This window comes from Cygnus atratus, chromosome 1 (assembly GCF_013377495.2).
Source record: "Cygnus atratus isolate AKBS03 ecotype Queensland, Australia chromosome 1, CAtr_DNAZoo_HiC_assembly, whole genome shotgun sequence".
Lineage (NCBI taxonomy): Eukaryota > Metazoa > Chordata > Aves > Anseriformes > Anatidae > Cygnus > Cygnus atratus.
Window position 1 is genome coordinate 132092348 of NC_066362.1, and position 23788 is coordinate 132116135.

The 23788-nt window shown below is 39.5% G+C and overlaps 2 long non-coding RNA genes across 2 annotated transcripts; one reads left to right on the top strand and one right to left on the bottom strand.

Annotated features, from left to right (window-relative positions):
* Nucleotides 1-6812: 6812 nt before the first annotated feature.
* Nucleotides 6813-11229, bottom strand: LOC118245751 (uncharacterized). The gene is made up of 3 exons (XR_004777962.2): nt 11134-11229; nt 8714-8790; nt 6813-7915 (listed from the first exon to the last, which is right to left on the bottom strand). It is a non-coding gene; the product is annotated as an uncharacterized LOC118245751 (long non-coding RNA).
* A 7142-nt stretch (nt 11230-18371) lies between these two features.
* On the top strand, nt 18372-22784 carry LOC118245750 (uncharacterized). Its single transcript, XR_004777961.1, has 3 exons — nt 18372-18448; nt 22197-22313; nt 22478-22784. It is a non-coding gene; the product is annotated as an uncharacterized LOC118245750 (long non-coding RNA).
* Nucleotides 22785-23788: the final 1004 nt, after the last annotated feature.

Sequence of the window (23788 nt, forward strand, 5' to 3'; positions counted from 1 at the left end):
TCATATCACTTCATCCTTCGAGGCTTTGGTCCTGTTCTTCTATTAAGAAAACAGGGAAGTTTTGCTCCGGAGCCTGACAGTACAATTCTTTATGTGGCCTTAACGCTTGGTGTTCAATCATGTACAAAATCTCCCTCCCGACAGAGGACTTTGAGGACTTGCCAGCTTTGGGAGGAAGCCACAAGGATTAGGCATCAAACCCAGATCTCAAAATCTGTCATTTTATCTTTCCTTCTTTTATAGGAAAATGTGCACTTTATACAAGTTATTGTCCATCATAATACAGCTAGATACAGAAAAGAATTGCCTTCAGTGGAGGTATTCAGGAGCAACCTTTTGGAAATCCTGTACAAAGAATTTGGATTTCTCTGCAGTTAGTGATGAGGAGGATAAGGCACAATATACATTTTCTTTCTGCAAAAATCTTTAAATGTCATTATTAGCTATCACCTTTTTGAACCCCTCTTATTCCTACATGTCAAGGTATTCTTTCTGACAGCATGTTTAACTCTAAGAAGCTGTGCATGCAATCTCTTTATGTTGCATTGAAAGTAATTACTGGGCATATAATGAATTCTCTCTGTCTCTAAGCAGATGGGTTCCCATTATCAGGGTTTCAGAAAAAACTGATTGTGTTAAGGTGTTGTGTCATATCTAATTCCAAGAGTCAGGGGGAAAAATAACCTCATTTATTAATGATCAGCCAAAGTAAGAGAAATTCATTATCTCATGCTTATGTTTTGTACCTGCTTTTTACCCCCCCTAGAATGAGGGTGAGATGACACTGCTCTGAAAGCTGGTAGGGAGAGGACATGCAATTTAAAATGGATTTATGTTTGGTTGTCACTCTTCTTTGGAGCTCATAGAAGCAGCAGTTCAGGAACAGAAAGAAATTCAAACATTCAGAAGTTGTCACTGATATGTTACCTAAATCCCAACTATAAAATCATATGCTGACAATTATTTATGTCTGCTATGGTCCAAATTTATGCCTGGTAAAATTTAACTGATCTCAGTAGAATTACAACAGTAATGTGTATAACTCAATGGCTTTTCTTCTGGGAATGTTCAGGAAATTCTAGCACAGTTTTATGAGAATCAGTTGATAAGTAGCTATACCAATATCTACATATTTATCAACTGAGTGGGGTAGTACTCTGAAGAGCTGACAGGCAGGAGAAAGGTAAGTAGCTTTGGCAGCCCTCAGCTCCAAACACGCTCCTTGGCTCCCCTAGAAATGGCACAACTTTAGACAAAGCAATTTAAAGATCAATCTGGTTGAACTGATGCAATCTGCTAATGCATGTACATTTAAATTAGCTAAATTGACACAGGCAACATTACAATCGATTTGAGTGCGTCTACATTAGGCTTAGCCTTAGTTCAAGATAGATCTCAGCTAAAATAAGATCAATTCTACCTAAAATGTTGCAGCTTTCCAGTATGGACAAAGCCTGCCCGAGCCTTGTAGTTGGCAGGACTGTAACGAACTTGAGGAAGATTTTTTAGCTTATTTTACATTTTTCTCCTCACTAAGTTTATGTAGTCTATTAAAGCACAATATTGGGGACATTTGTGTAATCTAAGAGATCCTTTAAAAAATAGAAGCCTAAAGATACGGTTCAAAAATCTGCATTCAGACCTTTAAATTAATGGTCTGATTTTCGAAAGTGGTGATCGCTCCCTGGGTGACCTCAAGGTCATTGTTGGTGCTCAGCACTTATGAAAAGCTCTAATAAGCTCTCAAACCAGATCACTTCTTTAGGGGCTTAGCTGTGCATTTAAGAGACTATTCTTTGTTCTGTTTTTAGAAGTTTTGGATGCAGGTTTTTTTCCCTTTTCTGTTTTCTGCATTGTAATTCCTTTACATATGACCACTATTCCATTTTAAAGCAATAATTTTAACAGTTCTTAAAAAAAGAATTCTAAATATATTCTCCAAATTTTATTTCTTTTGGCATTTCTTACACATGGAAGCTAAACAATACACAGTTTTGCAAGCTGTATATTTTTGTACACCCATTCTCAGCTGCAGTCATCACTTTGCTGACAACCATCTGTGTCAACCTGCTTTTTCCTTCCCGTTTTGCTCAGCTGAAATGAAAATAAATTGACAGAAACAACTTCTGTAGAGAAAGTGCAGAAAAGTTAATAGAGTCTCAGCATCTGCAGGCACTTTTTTTTTTTTAAAGTTTTATTTGTATACAAAATTAAAAAGCTATTTATTTTCAAATCAAAGAGGGAAAAGCAATCACAACTTGTTTACTTACAAATCAAAAAGCTATTGCCAGCCCACACGGTCCAGCAGAATACAATGCCTTGACTGTTGAGTGGCACAAGGTGAGGACTGTTGAGAGGAGAGGATGATGCCTTGGCCTTTCTCTGAGGGCTGGCACTAGGAAGGGGATTGGAGAATCAGACCAGCTTAAGAAATACCTAATTTCCTTTATGCACAACCCTCCTTCTCAGACCATGCTCTTCTCTGTGCCCCCCAGGCTTCTTTTTGCCAACTCACTTTCTGCTTGGAGTTCCCTTGTAAAATTATTTGTCTGTGAAGTCAGGAATTGGAGAAAAAGGACACAAAAGAGGAGGTAGAAAGGTAGTCTTGAGGCTTGAAATGAAGCCAGGCTTGTTGGCACATGGGCTTGGTTTCAGAGGTGTTTTCTGAATAACCCTGAAAAATGTTTTTGTGACCTGAGAGTCATAAGTTATCCAGCAAATCTAATAATTAGTTTTTAAGCTCACTAACAGTTCCTATTAAAAGTATGTTTCAAACTTAGTTCTTATTATTATTGGTAGTACTGGTGAGTCCTTCAGACTGAATCAGCCAGGCAAAGGAGCTCAATGGTAGTGATACCACAGAAATAATCTTGTGTATCAGTGTTAGTGAAGAATGCATCAGAGTTGTTTACATAAAAGTACAAAAATAAGGTTGTATGGAATAATTTTTTTTATTATTTTCCTGAATTCTGTAGCTCAAATTGTTAAATTAATACAAATTTTTAACAAGCATACACATAATAATATCTAGGATGATGTTCTGGCCCTATTTAATTCAGTGGGAATTTTGCCAGTGATTTCAGAGAATCAGAATTTGACATATTCCCATGCCTGTTTTCCTTTAACACCCATACTGCAAGACTACACCCCTGCATTGTCTGTCTGAAATAATCTTTCCAGTCTAACAGAGCCTTGTCAAACCTCTGAGCAGTGTATAGTGACTGTTTCACAGTCCGCAGAATTGATTTTTCTCTTTCCATTACAAGCAAGCATTACACACAGGAATTACATTAGTCCACATCAGAGATGTTCAGTACCAATTCAGAAATATGTTTAGGATCTATTATTGTAATTTAACTACAACTGCAGTTAGAAATCTGTACATTAAAAATCCTTAAGATTTTGACAAGACATTTGTAAAACGTGCTAGTTTTTCTTTCTGCCACAGAGAGTTTCATCCTCTTGAAGGTACAAAGTACTGTGATCTGAGAAGTAGGACACTACTACAGTCCTACTTGTCTGTCTCAGAGTGGCTTAGCCAATTTTGTTTGAACTTCAGACTTGGTGCTAAGAGGAACTCAGAAGTTTCAAGAGGTTCTGAGTCATGAACAATCAAAGAAAGCTGTGCATTAGAGTGTGACTTTCTCTAACTCAGCTACCATTAAGCTAATAAGACATGGCATACCTTAATCCAACTATAATTCACATAGGTCAAATGGCAGATGTGTGTGAGATCAAGGCCAACTCCAGCATTTGGTCAAAAGATAGAATAACCATCTAAATCTGTGGCAGGCTTTACGAAGCAAGGCTTAGGATCAGTATAAGCATAATTAAAAAGCAAAAGCAACAAAACAAAACAAAACAACAGAACAAACAAAAACAATCAAAAAAACACCACTGAAACCGCTAAGCAGAATCTCTCTGCAAAGAGCTATACAATATTGCTTATACTTTATACCTTGAGGAGTCTGATGCACTGAGTCAAACTAGAACTTTTGCTTGTTAGCCTGTACAACTTTTTAACCTTTTTGTCCTCTTTGTGTCCACAGCACTCATACCATTTATATATTAATAAATAAATAAATCTGTAGGATAAAAATGAGAAAAAATGTTTTTACAAATGAAGAGTGACTGAGAAGACGTAGTTAGAAGCGTAGATGCCACCATCACTGCCTCACCTTGTAATACACTGGATCAAATCATGGGAGATATTTCACATAGCATAACTTTAGTAGAAAATGCAGTAACTTAGCAGCTGCCACTGATATCGTTACAGGTTTTATGGCTAGACATGTATTTAACGGAGGACAAGAAATGGGGGCAGTTCATTTGCCTTTAGTGTTAGTTGGAATGGAAGGAGTCAGTGCTATTCTCACTTTTGAATGGGAAATTGTGCTATGTAGGAAAGAGTCCAACACACAAACAAATTGTCACAAGCAACAGACCCTCTGACTGAAAGGCTTGGTTGTGCTTTCACCCAGGAGGTCTAAAATAAAGGTCTTGACAATCAAACATAGAACTTGCATTTAGTCACTTGGCACAATTTCAAGAGGTAACTGGCTAATGAATGTCAATACACAAATATATAGGAAGCCAACAGTCTGCAGCTCAACTTTTTTCATAGAACTTTTTGACATACTCACATTACAGAGGAATGCAGAAAATGAGCTATCTATAAATATTAAAAAACACATAGTACTAGTGAAAAAATTTAAAATATCAAGGCAAATCTGGTTTGGGTTTTCTGTTATCATTGAAGTGTTTGCTTGTGGACCAATTTTTTTTTTTTTTCCCCCCAGCATGGTAAATATGCATGTTGAATATATACTTAGTATACTTCAAACTCTATTACCTATGTTATATTCCTGTTACTAAAAATAACCCTGCTACTTCGCGGTGAGCCTCCGAGAACTTCCATATCATGATTGCTGTGAGGGAAATCCCTGCTGTGGTATTTTGTGCTCAGCACATCTGGTTCGCATTTTTCTGGCATTCTGAAAAGATAACATCATAAGGAGGCTGAAAATGCACATGGCAGTGAAAATGCATTAAGATGACATTTACATAATTATTTCAAGAACATTCTAGGAAGCAAAACTGCAGGAAGGAAAGCAGGTCAAATGTTTAAAATATTGAAAGGGTAAAAAGGACAGCACAGTTTTATGCAGGTGGACTACAATCCCGCAAAACATTTAAAACACATGCTGGGGAGGAAGCCACTTGCTGCTGAAAGCTTCAAAGAGTAGCTCCAAAGCACATCACTTCACCAGACTCCTATACTAGCCATAAAATAATTAAGAAAAAATCTCTGAGGTAAATATATCATGTTTTTCTTCTACTTTTCTTTTCTTTTTTTTTTTTCCACGTATTTTTCTTGTAAAATGATATTACAGTCTATCAACATAAATTACTTTGGAGGAAGATGGATATTTTTCACTGAAAAGGTAGGTCTGAAAAAAAAAACAAGTTTATGCATCAAAATCTGCTTATTACCTTTCTTGGTAATAATTATCTTTCTTCATTGAAACTTGGTTTCATAAATGTTTGCTGCTTACTAATTTTTTATTTAGGTAGCTAGGGTACTGGAAGAACTGCACAGGGAACTGTGTCAATCATTAATGTTCATTTTAAAATACCTTAGGAAAAAAACAACAGTTAATGTTATACCTGAATTTCAGAGAATAAATGCAATGCTGAGGCCTGTTAGTTATCTCAGACAATAGTGGAGGGGCCAGTATAAATGTCCTTTAATAAATAATAAAAGAGTGCAATTTGGTAATGCCAGTCAGCTTAGCATTAACAAATTTGTTATGTTTTTGAGCATGCTACTTGTTTGTCTTGCTAATATCAGTGTAATATACTGATCCCCCCAAAACATTTCACGAGATAACACTTAAATGAAGGAATCAGGGTGGAGCAGAATCAGTAGTCACAATAACTACTTTAAAAATGCTCATTTGTTCAGCCTCAAAATAGGATTATAAGTGGGCACTGCTTGACCAGTTGTATTTTGCAAACTGGGAGGGATGGACTCTTGACCTGTTTTTTGTAAATTTTTTTTTTTTTTAAAGTAGATGTCATGGATTCAAACTAAATCTTGGGTAAAACTTGCTGTTCAGGGAAAACAAGCAATTAAGCTGATCCATGGTTGCATGGGGAATTACATTTTGTTACTAAGGCCCTCAACAGTGTATAATAAAATACAGGTGCTGACTGTGGGAAGTGGACAAATTCATGTGAAAATAGGGGATGTGAGCCCCTGTAGGCAGCTGGATGTTGGCCCTGCAATGCTGTTGCAAACATGTGTAGGAGAGAGGGGGCCTTCAAGGCTGGATCTTGTGCTAGCATGCCAGTCAAGCTGGGATTTTCCCAAGGATAACTAAAGGGTTGCCCCAGAGCTGTCCCAAAGGCTATCAGTGAGACAAATAAGGATGGGTAGCTTTCTTTTGAGCCTCAGAGGTACTTTTACAAAGAATCATCATCAGCTGAAGATTTTTATCTTGGAAGCCTGAGCAGCCTTAGAAGCTGTTTATCTATACTGTGAATGTGTTTTTACAGAGATGAAAGCTGTGGATACAGAAGGTCTAAATTCGTAATATTACAAACCACACAATAAGGAAAATGTTTTTTGTTTCTTGGAGGCAGTGGTTCTAAATTTATAACTTAAGTAAGATGTGTTAAGTTCAGCAAAGCTGACATGGTTTAAAAATGCACTTAGTAAAGCAATTGGAAGAATTTTTACAACTTCCTTTTATTTCAGAATCAGTAAAAACAGTAAAATCCAACATTAATGCAAACATATTTTCTCTCTGCATACTGGCTGATGCAATTGTTATCTGTCTGTTCAAATCATTTCATGAACTTCTTTCAAATACTCTTCCACTAATTAATTTTGTTCCTTTTTCTTTTAGATGGAAATGGAAATACACAATCCTGTGCTAGCTATATAACAGCATTATTTATATTTGCTTATTTAGTGATCTCTAGTAACTGCTGCTTCAGTATTCAGTATGTTGGATAATGCACACTGATTTCCCCGGGTTTCCACTTAGAAGCTGCTATTGCATGCAGTGGTGACTCACCAAATGAATACAGTAGAGACATGTGCTGGTGCAAGAATCCAGGGCATTTCTGTAGCTTTTACAGAATTGTTCTTTAGTTAAATCTTATTATTGGCTTTTAAACTGCACTATAGATGCTACAAAATTCCAAACACATTTCATGCATGCCATCCCTCCTAGACATTATGTAATATAAATAGTTCTGCTTTGGAATACTAAGTTTACAATCTTCTTTCTTTTTCTTTTTCACTCTTTCTTTTCCAAAAGGTTACCATACATTTAAACTTCTATTTTAATTAATCCAAGGTGCTAATCAGGAGCATTATCTGCCATATTTTTGCACTTTCTTTGTTGCACAAAAAGCTGTTTGCAAATGTTTTATGCTGCAGTCGCTTATTTTTTTATCTGATTCAGCAATCCCTTTTTGACTGTCATTTCTCCAGCAAGGTACACAAATAATCAAAACGTGACAATAAACACTGTACGGGTCATTTGGAGGTCGTTATCTGCTGCTCCATAACAGATAGATTTTCAGGTATTTTAACTGGATGAGAAAAGGGAAATAGTGAAGGATCTCTAACAAGGAAACACCTCCTATCAGTGAGTGGTAGAAATGCAAGGAACGCTATGCAACTAAACTGTGCATACAAGGCAATGTTTGAAAGGCAGAGTAAAGGAGTAAGAAAGAGTTGATGTGGTACATCATGATGTACATGAGGAGAGGTGAAGGATGATGGCAGGCAGAGGGTGGCTGAGGATGGGGCTGGTGGGAGCTTCTGGCAGGCTCTGGGCTGCTGCACTGACAGCATGACTGGCTGGCATTCACCTTTGGACATCTCTCCAGCCAGCTCTTTCTGAAAAATATCGAGAAAAAAATCTGAATGCTTTCTAGGAAAATGTTATTAGGCCTTGCTTAATAATAGGAGTTCTGAATTATTTCAAAGTATAATTCTAAATCTGCGGTAATGAGACTGGTCTCTAGGCTCCCATCCCCAGGAACTTCCATACAATTATTTTTGGTACGTGCATCTCTTTATTGTTCATGGTACATTGCCCAACTCAGAGGTGCAGCAAAAACAAGGCATCTGATTCAGCATAAACGCTTAATATCTAACAGCATCCCGTATACTTCAAAGGTCTAGACTGAACATGAAGTCAATACCATTTAGTTTAATGTACCATGCAAATCCACTTAGGAGAAAAATACTAGAGAAAGATGGAAGCAGTTCCATCTTTTCACCTCCTTTTTTCCTCAAGAAAAAAGATGTGCTCTTTAAGGAATCTGTGTTCTTTAAGGAACTTCTGAATCTTGGATTTTTGCAAACAAAATCATCGCAGAAATGTTTTTTATAGAGACCATAGAATTATTAATAATCCATTTCAGGAAATTTTTGAGCACAAGAATATATTTAGCTGCAGTAATTAAGACCTGTCAGATTAGCAAGTGACTGAGAAACATAAGAATTATGCAAATAAATATAGGTGTTGTTACCAATGACATGGATCATAATTCTTAGCTTCCAGTGTCAGGCTTGAGTGGGTCCTAAACGTTTGGTTTGTACCTTATGGTGCGACTGCAAATCCCTGAAGTCACTGGGGCCTTTTACCGCATCAGGTAACTCTGAAAGAGCAGGGGTATTTGGTCACAATACCTTCAGCTGTGTGTGCAGGACAGTCCTGGTCACATCCACAGTCATGACTTCAGTAGTTGCTCTGAAGCACCCTTTACCTGCAAGAGTGAACCACATGACAGTTGAACTATTTTGCTCAGGATAAAGAAGGAATGAGATACTGACACTGTCAATAGCAGATAGTATAAAAAGATTACTGACAGTACTTCCTGTCGACTCGCCCTTTGTTTATTTACAATGCTCCCTACCAAAGACTGTACCTCTTTGGAGATATTAAGATAGCCAGGCTTATGACAGCAGGTTGCTAAGGTAACACTTTGCTACTTCATTGAACAGCTGTCTTCCCAGTCTCATCTCAGTATTCATATCAATATCTGTATGATAACTTTCTGCAGATTTTTTTTTTTAATGTAAAAGGGTATAAAATTAGTACATACGAAAAGACAAAGGAGTATTATTATTCTAGACACCTTCAGAACACGTACAGACATTTTGGGGAAACCACTGGACCCAGAAACAGAATAAAGGGACCATTTAATATAATACCATCTCTATAATTCTTTAGATTGTCAGCACGATATATTTTTTCGAATTGAAATGGAAAAGGTACGCACGCCTACTTCTTACATGCTGAAATGAAAACAATGTTCTTAGCAATTCATCTATAATCAACAATTGCTGTACTTCTACCATGAATGGGAGCAACTTGTACTGGATTTGTTGTTGTTGTTTGTTTTGTTTCATTTACTGCAATTTATTTCAGATCCTAGCAAAGTAGAAAAATATTCCCTTCCTTCCACCTCTAACCAGCTTTCAGAATAATTTGCACTAGCAAATTCAGATGGTGGACCTTCTTGCTTATTACAAAGGTCTGAAATATGTACTTGAAAGAAAAATAATCCTGATAGAAATATTGTTCCCCAGTGCCTTCAGCATAATCCTTGCCCCCCACTGTAAGCATCCTTATATTTTCAGCACCCTCAGAAATGATTGCTGTTTGAAGTATATTTCCACTGAGCTGTTTCGAGGATCTGTAGGAAATGGGAAGAGGAGGTTCAGAAGTCACAGAGATCTGATTACATCCAGTCCCAAGAAAGATAGCATGAGAGAAAGTCTGTGTTCTTCTTAAAAACATCAGAATTGTAATTAGTTTAATTTCCCCAGCTCAGCAACTAGCATTTGATCTCTGATAAAACATCTAGTTATTATTTACCACGCTGGGCTAAAGCAAATTGCTTGGATTTAATTCTATATGTTCTTGGTATCTTCCTATAATTGAGTGAAAAGTCTATAAGGGAATATAATCTGTAAACAGCACCAAATTAACAACAAAAGTTCCTGTCAAGGTAATTGCCAGGGGGTTATCAAACTGCTATGATACTCTTAAGAAATACAAATAAATTAGAGAAAATGGCAACAAACAAAAGCAACTATATTGTGCTTTGTCAATATAATTTGGGCTCCAAACATAATCGTGTTTACTTTCAAAAGAAAGACCGGGGGGAAAACCAAAACCAAACAGAAGCATGATAAAAAGCACTCTGAGTATGTTACAGCAAGTCATTGCTCTGTTTAGTCTAACATCTTGACCCCAACAGAAGAGATAGTGGAAATGCCTATATGAATAATTTAAGGTATCTATTATTCATGACAGAGATTTTCTGGAACTAAATTTCTATGAAACACTGCCCTGCTGAAGATAGGAATGGTAAATTTAGAGATACAGCTGGGGAAGTTTGGGTGAAAACTTGTTACGATGATAGAGAGGAAGTTACGCACTGGAAATGGGATTTTCTGGCCTCCCTGCTGAAGTCAGGGTGCCTGATGGAGATACAATGCATTGATGAGAATGACTGGTCAAAACCAATGGAGAGGTTGACTACAGAAGAAAAAATAAAGCTAAGGAACAGTCTGCTTCCTGAGGAAGCAAGGAGGAAGAAAGGGGTGATGAGGGAGAACCAAAGGAAGGCTGCTCCCATCCATGGCAGGTGCCGATGGAGGGAGTCAGGAGGGGGAGTCCTGAGAGGGTGGTGAGGCAGAGCAGGAGACAGATGCTTGTACACAGCTCTACTGATAGCAACAGGTTCATATCCTTCCTGATTATTTAGCCAGGAACATCCTACAAAATGATGTCTGTCAGCCTAGGGTTACGAAATAGAAGGGAAAGTCATTTCCTGGCAGCAGGCACAGAAGAAACAAGCGTGGCACTTCTCACAGTCACGGCTGACTGCAGCCAGAGCGGCTGCCCACAGAAATGCCTCACTTTCCCTACACAAACTCCGCTTGGTCTGAAACATGCACCCACAGTTCCAAAGGAGCCAACATCCCCCCTCCCCTCTTAGAAAGGGGTGCCAGATAAGGAAAAGAAAAATCTGGGCACTTTCTTGCGCTTGAGGATATTTACGCTCCTCCCTTCTTCTTCGGCTTGGTCAGGGAATTACCTCAGTATCCTGGGAGCAGGGATAGCTCGTGCACGCTGGGAGGGCTGGCAGCAGACGGTGGTGCTGACCCAGGCCTCCAAAGAGATGGTGAAATCTGGGGAAAAGCTAGGGAAAAAAATAGACATGCGGTCAGACTTTGAAGGCTGGAGTGATTGATGGCATTATTCAGGCTGGCTATATATCAGGATGTCTCCTTCTCATTACTCTTGTGGCATGAAGAGCAAAAAGCACAAAAGGGATAGAAAGGTAAGAAGAGGGGTATTTTGCAAAGCAAAAACAGTTTACGAAAGATGATTCAAGCCTCTACTTATCACATAGAGCAAAAAATCCCCCATTACTAGCTCTTCCCTCAAGTCCTAATAACACGGCAACAAAACAAGAAACAAATGCTTCATTATTTGCTCTCAACAGAGTAGTAACTGGGCTGTAAAACATCACTGTGATGTATTCAATATCAAAAGTACTGTGAAGTACACACACTATTATTTTTAACCAGGAAAACAGTCAAGTGGATACATAAAGGAAGAGCTGCAGTTCTTAATACACTCCTTACATTCATTGCAATGCATCCTGCTCTAGGGTGTGGGCAAGGTACAGCACAACCATGGCATTTCCTAGGAATTATCATGTGAAGTCTTAATTATTTGCATCAGCTGAAAGGCTCTTTTGAGCCTTCATTTAAAACTGTCTCTCCTGTCTACTCTGAGCAGCTGAAGCTGTTTTTCTAATCAGTATGGGTTTCATCAAAACCAAGCTTCTATTCTTGCTTTTGTGCAGATGAGCATACATGGCTGGTAGCTGTAAACACTTTTCTGACATCCTTAATATTTCACTTTGTACTTTACTGCCTCTCTAGCCTGACAGGTGGCAGCTCTACCAATATGATCGGCAGTAGGAGCACAGGATTTGCGTGAGCTAATAAAAAGTTTTTTTTTTTTTTCCCTTCAGTTATACTGTTAACTTCTCTCTCTCTCTCTCTCTCTCTCTCTTTCTTTTTTTTCTTCCTGCAAACAAATGCTTCCCTCTTTTTTATTCCTTTTGTTTTTCTTTTCATTCTTGTTTTCTTCCTTTTTTTTTTTTTTCCTTTTAGCTTTTTAGAGATAGTCATTATTTAGGAGAAACTGACATCCATTAGATCCGTGCCTCCTTTTTAACTATATCTTTAGAAAGAAAACAAAATTATGGTGCCTGATCTATATGGACACAAAACATCATCAAGGTCACTGCGCTGAAGAGCTCGTAATCCACATCTAAGACGCCAGACAGTGGCAACAGCAGTCTTTCTGTCTGTAGCAATCAGCTTGCAATCCAGCCTTAAGTGCCTTATGTCACTGTAAAAATGCTAAGGGGCATTTGAGAAATATCTTAAGCACACTTAAAACATAATCCTCCTTCAAAAGAGGTTAATATACAGAAACATGTTATTTATGTTTTTCCTTCTTTATTTATTGACACACATCAAAAAGAAATGACCTCATTAGTGGCATAGCTTTGCCCCCCCCATAGGGTGGTGTTTTTTTTTTTTTTTTTTTTTTTTTTTAACAGTCTACAGTTAGCTGGATGTGCTGCAGTAATGGGAAACATGTAGCAGGTATTAGGGCTAGCTATTTCTACCGGCTCATGTCTCTTTATATGAGACTCTCATGTCCTAATAAGGCAAGAAACTTCTTTTAGTATGATTCAGCCTCTCCCTCTGGTGTAATAGGAAAAGATGTGAGATACCTTGGGTACAGTCCTTGGCATTTTATAGAGGAAAAATTCTAGTGAGATTACTGAACTATTCAAAAAAAAAAAAAAGGCAATAACATTGGGATTAAAAAGTAAAAATCCTGCCCAACAACAAGAACCAAACTGCATTATTTTTTTTCTCCCTTACATCTTTGTATTATAGCTTATGTTAGGGATTTTTTATCTTTTGTCTCTATTGTTTTATTTTAATATCCTTCTTTTCTTTCTTTTATAGGCTAAAAAAAATAATTTTCTAAGTAGAAAAGTATAAAGAAATTCCTTTTCTGGTTTAAGGCACTGGGCATATCAGAAATGAAGTGGTAACAGAGAAGATGCTCATTAGCATGTACACAGTCTCTGCAAATTCCTAATTGCAATGCGACATCCCTGGGTTAGTTTATCTCTCTCTGGCTTCCCTTGGGCCCTTTCTCTGCCTAATTATTTCTCATAAAGAACCTATATTGTAACAGAAAGTTCTCTTCGTATATACCCACAGGAAAAACAAAGCAGAACACTTTGCAGCTCTCCAGCAATATGTTTGTACGCAATGTAGCTCATGCATCTTGTCGCCGTGCAAGGAGACCTCCCTCCAGTGGCACTGCCCTGCCTTCGGAGCCCGTTCTCCCACCTGGCACCAAGTGCTGCTTTCCTGACAGAGCTGGCAAAAAAACTTAAAAAAGAAAAGTTGCCTTTTCTATATCATAACTTGTCCTGGAGTTACTTTCTTTCATTTTCTAGCCTACTGAAAGTATATAAATTTTTCACATGTAATGCTTTTTTGACACTATTTCCAGTAGTTAGACCTGTCCCGCTGCTGGTGAATCTTGCTGCTCTGTCGGGGACAGCAGCACCGTTCATCTCACAGTCACATTAGCAATCTGCTTTCCAGTACAAATGTCCACTTGCGTGGTGGCTGATACCCAGCCCAGGGACTGCAGCTTCAGGAAATCCTACCGCGTGCCTTGCTGTACTGTTCCTCACGGGAGGTACGAATTTCTGGTGGCAGGCTGGCCGACAGTTGGGTGCTCACTCACTGCTTTCCACATCACTGTTTTAGTTCAGATGCTCTGTGCACTTTTGAGCAATTTGCCAGGCTTTTGTTCAAACTGGAGACTGGTTCAGGGTTGTATGAACTGGACTTCTTTCAGATGAAACTGAGCTGGAAGTTGTCCTCCAGAAAATGACATCCAAAAAATGCTCCAGCTTACAGTGTTCATTACCATGGGGTTACTGGAGCAAGACAAGAGCTACTCTCACCTCTCTCCCCCCGCTAGGTCTGGGATGGAGCTAACAGCAGCCCATATGGTTTTGGATTTGTGCCTAAAATACTTTTGATAATACACTGATGTTTTGGCTATTGCTCAATAGTTGCTGAACACCACGTCACAGCTTTATTTTTCCACTCTGTTCCCTCAGCTCGTAGGCTGTGGGTGGGCATGATAGGGAGAGAACACAGCTGGGACTACTGACCCAGACTGGCCCAAGGGATATTCAGTACCACGTAACATCAATGCAATAAACTGGGCTAGTAGAAGAAGGAGGGGACAGACTGGCTACCAAGGTGGCCTTTTCTCAGAGACTAGGTGAGTTTGAGTCTGCCTGTGGGAGGTGGTGAGTGACTGCTTTACATCACTTTTTTTTTTTTTTCTTTCCCCTACCTCTTTTAGATTGTTTTCGTCTTTACCTACAAGTTTAATTGCTTTTGGTCTTCCTGCTCTCTCTGCTGTCTTGCTGAGTGCGCTCCTGACAGTTGTTACTTAAGAGTTTTAAGGCACTGTTTGAGGGGACTCAAGGAATAATGTGATGACCATGCCACAAGAAAGTGTGTAAGAGAATAAGGCACATAAAGCATGCAAAATTCATGCAACAGAATTTTTCTTGTCCTCAAGTGAAACACAATCAGAGCACACTTTAAATGCAAAAAAGCAAACAAATAAAAAAAAACCAACACAACAAAACAACCAAACAAAAACCAGAAAACTCCCAAACAAAACAACCCCAAAGCACCTACATAAGCTAAGAATACTATAGAAAAATATGTTTTTATATCCATAAAAGTCCAGGACTGTGCTTAGGCTCACCCAATAATTTCATGCAGCAAAGGCTTTTCATGTCTGAAAGCAAAGCCAGGATAAAACGACCCACTCCTGTAAAGAGCTTCAACAGATTCAGTTTTTAATTTCAGATCTGATATGCTATTTTCTGTTACAGTGGATTCTGCTGTTTGTGTTTCTTCTGATGCAGTCTCCCTAGAGGCCCAGCTGATACTCAGTAATGCAACATTCAGTCTGCGGCCTAAGGGTCAGCGCAGATTTCACGTCTTCTCCAGCTCTTATCCTTGTATCAGTGTATCATGTGCATTAAGAGGGTAAAATTGCCCCCCATTCCTCCTTATTTGGTAAATCAAGCAAGACTCAAATTCTAGGCGAGATCACAGGCACTCGATGGCTGGGAGGGAGGCTGCAAGAGGGAGAGAAGGATACAGGGTAGAAATTAAGTTCTCCAATTTTTTGGCCATAATATAAACATTGCTGCTCCTATAGGAATGGTGCCTTCTATCTGAGTGATTCAATTAATTTGATAACATCAACGAAGAATTTTTTGGTACCTTTTTCAGCTAAAATATCTCAGGCAAAAGTAGTCGGTGTATGATGTGAGAATGTGCCTTAATACATATTTCCCAGCTTTGCACTCTGCAGTGTTGGAGGTAGAAGCTGATACTCCATACTATTTTCTTATTCTTTCAGGGTCAAATTGAACTGTTAATACTTAACTATTAACACTGAAAATATATGAATGAGTTATTAGATTTGATGAAGCATATTGAAATAATTTAATACAGTGAATTATTAGAGTAATAATGTAAGTGCATACCTCTGTTGTTACCCAGTTGTCCATTCCTTTTTATTGCACCCTGCACATCACCTAAATCTTTGGTGGTGAGCTCTCAGGAAAGGACCTGCTTTTCTGCTGTCTGTAAAGCATCTAGTGATTGAAAAGGGAATTAATATTTGCTTGATATCCATAAGTACTACCACAGCTGAAGTAAAAGTCTTTTCTTATGACAGAAAGATGTACTCTGTATTATATAGTTAAAAACTTCAGTACTAAATGTACAATGTACAAAATTTTTGTACAAAAAATGTAATGTAAAAATGTAATGTAAAAATGTAATGTAAATGTAATGTAAAAATGTACAAAATATTTTGTACACTAATGTACAAAATAAAGCTGGATGAAGACACAAAAAAAGATGGTAACTGACAATTTAAAAAATTTAGATATTGAGTGAAAGAATAAAAATTTCCTTGAGGTATAATCTTAATTTTTATTACTCTCCTACAGCAGTGCAAAGCCTAACTATTATACCATTGTTATGACATAATCAGAATGTATAAGTATTTCTTATATAGATATTGCCAAGTATTTATCATGTGATCCCATTTTCTATTTTTGAAAAATTCCATTGTATCAAAGTCCTTGGAGAGAAAGACTTGTAACTAGTGAGACTTCTTTTCTATATTTAGAAATATTGGGATAGGAGCAGTTCCTTAAGATGGTTATGGGCTGATATTTTCTGGGAAGTTGCTGTGAAAAGCTGCTGAGAGCATGAACTATCAATTTCCCACAAGTAAGAACTATTATACTTTACTTCTTTTTACTGTAATAAATGAATTTTAACAAGGCAGTAGAAGGCCGCACCAAATCTTAAAAGTTGGAGTATGTCAGGTCTACTCAGCTCTGGTGAGGCCGCACCTCGAGTACTGTGTTCAGTTTTGGGCCCCTCACTACAAGAAGGACATCGAGGTGCTCGAGCGAGTCCAGAGAAGGGCGACAAGGCTGGTGAGGGGTCTGGAGAACAAGTCTTACGAGCAGCGGCTGAGGGAGCTGGGCTTGTTCAGCCTGGAGAAGAGGAGGCTCAGGGGTGACCTTATTGCACTCTACAGGTACCTTAAAGGAGGCTGTAGCGAGGTGGGGGTTGGTCTGTTCTCCCACGTGCCTGGTGACAGGATGAGGGGGAATGGGCTAAAGTTGCACCAGGGGAGGTTTAGGTTGGATATTAGGAAGAACTTCTTTACTGAAAGCGTTGTTAGGCATTGGAATGGGCTGCCCAGGGAAGTGGTTGAGTCGCCATCCCTGGAGGTCTTTAAAAGATGTTTAGATTTAGAGCTTAGTGATATGGTTTAGTGGAGGACTTGTTAGTTTTAGGTCAGAGGTTGGACTAGGTGATCCTGGAGGTCTCTTCCAACCTAGATGATTCTGTGATTCTGTGATTCTGTCTTCTGTAATGCAGTTCCTATCCTCTGGTATTGCAGAAAACCATTGTAGAGTCCCGCCACGAAAACACACTCAATCTTCTCACAGTGCTTTACCTGGCTGCCACTGTGCCTGGAGTCTGAGAGCTCTGTGTGTTAAATGAAAACAAACTTAATGAATATACGTGCACATACTGTTCTTGCACTCATGTTGTCCTTTAACTTAAATCAGCATCCCCTTTGTGGTACTACAATTTTTTTTTCCCTCTTAGGCTATGTCCACATTGTACTGACTGTAGCACAATGCAGAGACATTGGAACTAAATTAGGTTTCAGAAACAAACTAGCCATGGTAGCTTAAATCTGTGCTGCATCCTAATTTATCAGTAGTAGTCTGTGAAACAATCAGTCTGTTTCTAGGGCAGACTCTTCATTCTCCTGATCAGCCTAGTAGTTCCTCCCTACATTTGTTTCTGTCTTAGTTAATCTTTCCTCAGCAATGGTAACCAGAATGTCACATGGTTTCCTAGATGACATTTCACTGTGACCTATACAGTACTATCCATCATTCCCTGTCTGTGCTGGAAATGCTCTCCCTCTGTACCTGAGGACTCCATTTATCCTCTTCATTGCCACATCCCACTAATGGTCATACCCATCCTGTGATCAACAGACGTATACAGTTCTTTTTCCTTCACCATTGCTCTTAACTTCCAAATTCATTATTCATGATAGTTAACCCTGAGGTTCAAATCCTATATTTTTATTATTCGTTATTTTATTATTGAGCCATTCTAACTCCAAATATTCTAGTCCACCTCTCCCCTAATTGCATCACAATCATCTTCTGTATCAACAACAAAACATTTCCCAATTGCATGTTATCCACTCTTTTCACTAGAATTTTTTGCTAATGTCATTAAGGAAGAAGCTGAGTCTTTTCCAAGATATGTCCTTGAGGAACTCCACTAATAAACTTGCTCTAGCTCAACAGTTCCCCTGTTAACATAACATATTGTTGCCTCCTTAGTAAGTTCCAGGGCTGTTTCGGATTTGTTGAAATAAACTCCCTCTTTTCCAGTAAAATTTACAATATCCTTTTGGTTATCATATCAAATATTTCACCTAAGACCAATTATAGAATAGCCTAAAACAGTGTTTATTTTATTAAACGTTAATCTGGCATAAATGAATGTTGTGAAATCCATCATGTGTTCTTTTTCATTTTCCATTCACATTACAGATTCAACGTTTCTTCCAAATCCTTGCTCACCGTTGAGATAAGACTCATGGACTGTAGTTTTGAGGATGGTTTTGTTACAGAGCTATAGGTATAATTTTTGTGATTTTCTATTCATTTGACTCTGCCTGCTTTGGTTTTATTTGTGACTTTTGCTCATGAGTTGTCATTCCATATTCTGGAAATTATTTCAGAGTTCTGGAAGGGAGATCAGCTAATCTAAGTGGATGCACATTGAGTACTGGCCATTATTTCCATTATTTATCCATTTTCCTGTGATATGTTCTTGGCTGTCTCCTCACTGAAGCACTTAATGTGTGTGAGTGTGCTTTTGGCACTCTCTGCTATGTTAGGGAACAGATTTTATTTTAAATGGCCAGAACGATACTGAAGCTGGACTTAGCCAATGTATGAGGATGTGCAACACTGCAGTGTTGTAAAGCTCTTCTCAATTCACTATTCATGCTTTGAGCATGTTATCTGGATGACATGTATATCTCCCAACATCCAGGAGTAGGCTTCAGCTCTCATCAAGGTGAAAAATGAATCAAGGTGATCTTTCTCTACCTCTAATACCAAAGTTACCTTTCACCTGTGCCTCATTCTGAATAGCTACCCACTTTCTTCTAACTTTATCCTATTTCTGATTGCCTGTCTAAAATCCTCATTGCTTAATTTTGTTTGCAAGAACTAATTCAGATGGATTTTTTGGCAATTACTCACTTTCTCCTTACACTTGCTGGCTTTTAAGATAGAGCTTTCATTGTTGACTTGTCATTTTAGAACCAGAACTCTCTCATTAAACACTGCACAAGCTGAAAGGACTCTATAGTACTCATGTAACAGCATGAAAACAAGTGGGAGAACCCTCATAATGAGAAATAGAGGTCTCTATGGAAATGAGGTCATGGAAACAGGATGAAAAATAATTCACTGGAGTCCGTAGACTGCTAATGCTCCTCAGATGTATCTCATGACAAATGACAAATGCTAGAAATGTTGTAAGAGCTGAGCTGTGTGATTAGATCATCTGTGGGAATACCCTCTTTTCAAAAAACAAACAAAACAAAGAGGCAGCCTCTTGCCAAGACAGTCTAGAGTTATATGAATCACCTTCACAGCTGATTTCACAGCAAGAACCAGAAGAAGACATAAACTGTTATGCAGAGAATACCAATAAACTGAATCTAGATAACTATAACTCATTTACTTTACAACACCATTCATATGAGGAAGTGTTTTTTTTTCTTTCTTTCTAGAAAAGATACTGATAACAAATGCTTACAGAATTAATTAAATTCCACATTTTTTATCAGCTTAAATGAACTACGCCATTATAAACATGGCAATTAGTTGTGAACCACATGCAAGTTTAAGGACATGACTGCTGTCTAAATTCCAGGGCAGATATCGTATATTTAAATATTAGTCTAGGCTATGCTGCCTTGATCTCATGAGTCTTCGGGGTTATTGCAAATTCCGCTAAACAGGAAGTATACTGGAATGGAGCTGAAGCTGGCAAAGAATTGTGTGTACCCACAGCAAACTGCACTGGGTTATTCACCAAGGACTACTTCAAAAGGGATTCAGGATACTATGTATTACATAGGTTTTTTGGGAGACTGTTCAGATTTTAGAAGTTTGGTTCTTTATGGCATTTATCACCACAGCGAAAAAAAAAAAAAAAAAGTAATAATGAGAAAGAAAGAATATGGCAGAACTGGAAAGTTAGAGCTGTGTCCAAATTTGGGGATCCTCCAAGAATAACATATCACATTTTAGCATATTATCCTGCTATTGAGTAGAACTTCAGCCCTTTGAAGTGCAGTTAATTCAATTGTAGATGAACACATACTAAGTGGATGAACATTTCTTATGAACACTCTGTTCTGTGGTATACATATGAATGAACGTGTTTTAAGGAGAAGCCAGAAAAATGCTCCTTATGACAGCAGTGCAAATGAGGCTTTGTCTGTGTGTCTGCAGTTAAATAGTAGGAAAGGCTATACCTTGACAGCTTTATGGAATTTGAAAATATCTGGCTGATATATATATGAGTAAAATTCTCCTTAAATTTGTCTCTGCTTCTGCTGAGAGTGCATTTAGAGTGCAAGGGCTGTGGTACTTTCATATTGTTGGGCAGCTAAGCTCCACCACAACCACCCTCTCACATCCTCTCCTCAAAGGAATAAAGGGAGAAAATATGATGAAAAAAAAAAAAGCTTGTGGGTTGAGATAAGGACAGGGAGACCACTCACCAGTTACTATCACAGGCAAAACAGACTCAGCACAGGGAAGATTAATTTAATTTATTACCAACCACTAACAGACTAGAGCAGTGAGACCTAAATGCAAACTAAAACCACCCTCTCCCCATCCACCCTCTTACCACCTCCTCCCCCTGAGCGGTGCAGGAGAATGGGGAATAGGGGCTGCGGTCAGTCCCTAACACTGCCTCTGCCGCTCCTTCACGGTCCTTCTCTGCCCCTGCCCCACGTGGGGTCCCTCCCACGGGATGCTGTCCTGCCCAAACTGAGCCTGCGGGGGCTGCCCACAGGCAGCAGCTCTTCAAGAACTGCTCCCACATGGCTCCGTACCACGGGGTCCATCCATCCCCCAGAAGCAAACTGCTCCAGCACGGGTTCCCCACGGGCGGCAGCTCCCCCCAGACCCCCTGCTCCTGCGTGGGCTCCTCTCCACGGGCTGCAGCTCTGGCCTGGGGCCTGCTCCTGCGGGGGCTCTCCATGGCCCGCAGCCTCCTCCAGACCACATCCACCTGCTCCACTGGGGGCTCCTCCACGGGCTGCAGCGTGGAGATCTGCTCCATGTGGGACCCATGGGCTGCAGGGGGACAGCCTGCTCCACCAGAGGCCTCTCCACAGCCCACAGGGGAACTGCTGCTGCGTGCCTGGAGCACCTCCTGCCCTCCTGCTGCACTGACCTTGGGGGCTGCAGGGCTGCTTCTCACTCCTCGCTCTCCCAGCTTCTGTTGTGCAGCAGGTTTTTTTCCTTTCTTAAATCTGCTCTCCCAGAGGCCCACACAGTGTCGCTCCCTGGCTCGGCTCTGGCCAGCAGCGGGTCCCTTTTGGAGCCTGCTGGAGCTGGCTCTGGTCTGACATGGGGCAGCTGCTGGGCTCTGCTCACAGAGGCCACCCCTGCAGCACCCCCTCTACCAAACCCTTGCCATGGAAGCCTAATAGAAGAGCTTAAATTACATTCTGGCAATGATCCTTTCAGTTAGGTATGATGGGTCACCCTTCACTAACAAGAAGCTGGTAAATGCACTCTTGAGGAATTCCTGTTTACTGGCTTGAATCTGCTTGCTTACAGCTCACGAATTGGTATTTAGTCCACACATTTTCACTCTCAGCCTTTTGGGATTGTGTTTGTAACTTGTTTTTGCTATGTCTCCACTTCTGCTTGCTGAGCTCTCCCTCCTACTTCTATTGTACCAATAATTTCCACTAGGCAATGCCTTACAATGGATTTGATATGTCAGACTCTGGCATTCATGATCTAGCATCTGTTCAGTGTTGCCTTACTAAACAGACTGACATTTAACTGCTTCCTTGAGTAACTGGAGTTGTTACCAGTGCAATTGCTAGGCCCACCGACTGCAGTGGGGTTTGCCCTCAGTGATAGCTGGAAGGATCACTGAGAGCAAAGAACGGCATAATAAAACCAGTCAATTTTGCATGGTAAGGCATGGTGCCAGACCTAGGAAACTCCCTTTAGTCCTGGGCTACACAATACCGTTTTTGCCGGCTTTGCAAATGACAGCTGTTAAGAAGGAGGGATGAGACCTGATCAGCCGTGCATTTTCTTCTTAACTCTTCCAGTTCTGGCTCTTCTGCTTCCCAAGCCCATGAGATATAAAGCACAGGCTGAGCTACAGTCGAAAGAACAAATCATCCAAAGCCACAACCTGTGCTTTCCTGGAGAAGGAAGTTTTTCAGGTCAGTGTTGAAAAAACACACTCATCTAGAACAGCTAGGGTCTATGTGCTTGAAATATTAATATGGGTACAAGTTTCCTTTTTGCTGGGTTTATGGATTTAAATAGTTTTCATGAATTCAGAAAACGGATTCCTATTTACTATAACCTTCATTTTCTTCTACAGAAATGCAGGGAAAATGGCTCTCTGCCACATCTTGCCTGAAGACCATACATATATCACTGGAGATCAGAGGAAGAGATGACACATGCTGGCATCAGGCAGGATTTATGGAAAACTGCTCCTGTGACAGTCGTCTCCTACATGACCTCTTGCAGTTCCTTTTAAGACTTCTTTCTTTTACTCCTTGTAAATATTCCTGGTGCAGAGGCATTGAAATATTACAAAAAAATATTTGTATACTCATAAGGCAGATGGATGTGCTAATTTCTCCATGAGGAGGTAATTAAAAGTGCTATCTCCTCTCCCAAAGCTGATGGCATGAATAGATGGCATCTATTGTTTTTTATCTAAAATCAGATTTTTATAACAACCTATTTTTATTTCAATAAAATACATATTTCCTTTAAGTATGCTGTATACAGTCTTCAAAATAACTTTGCATTAAATACATAGACATAAGTGAAGTATTGCTAATACTTTGGTTTTTGTTTTTAGAAGGTACCTATGTTCATTTTACAGGCGGGGCCAATAATGCTATGGGTTACAAAATACTGCTGGTTGGGCTCTTTTACCTCTGGCTCTGCCCGTGCGTTAACCACATGTGTAATGGCTTCCACTTCAGCTGAAAAGCTGCCCTCATGTCAGACAGAGAGGAAAATCACTGCCGTGGGAGGGAGATGCTCCCTGGTACATGTGTCAATTTGCCCATGAAAATGTGTCAGAGCCAGCTGTTTGCTTCGAGAGACCAAGACAAGGGGGAGTTTAAGCCAGCGATGCCTGCCAAGGAGGAGTGGGAACCTCAGTGTCCTGGTTTCTGCCAGGAGGGATTTCTCCTGGAGATCCATGTGACTAATCTCTGCAGGGCTTTTCCTGCAGCAAAGACCTCTCTTTTTGTGCTGTAAAAATAGCTGCGATAAATCTCCCTGAGGAGCCATACGACAAAACTACCTACTATATCTGCCACAACAACTGTCATGAAACATCTCTGCTGCCACTGTTCAAGGAAGCTCCGCTGGGGTGCAGGTCAAAGGGATCAGTAGGTGCTGTGATACTTTAATCTAACACTTTTCCAGAGCTGTCCAGGGCTGTAATTGTGCAGATTTGTGTGATTTAACAGAAAATGAATGGCCAAATTGCTTCATGATTCTGAGCACATCTGAGCTACAGGGATCTCCAGCTTGTGTTTATAGTGGATTTATTAAAATCAGTTAGATACCTATCCATGGGCTAACAATGAGTGTATTTTCTAATGGCCATTAAGATGTCCTGATGTCCTCACCATCCACAATCAATGTTTTCTACTGAGCAATTGCT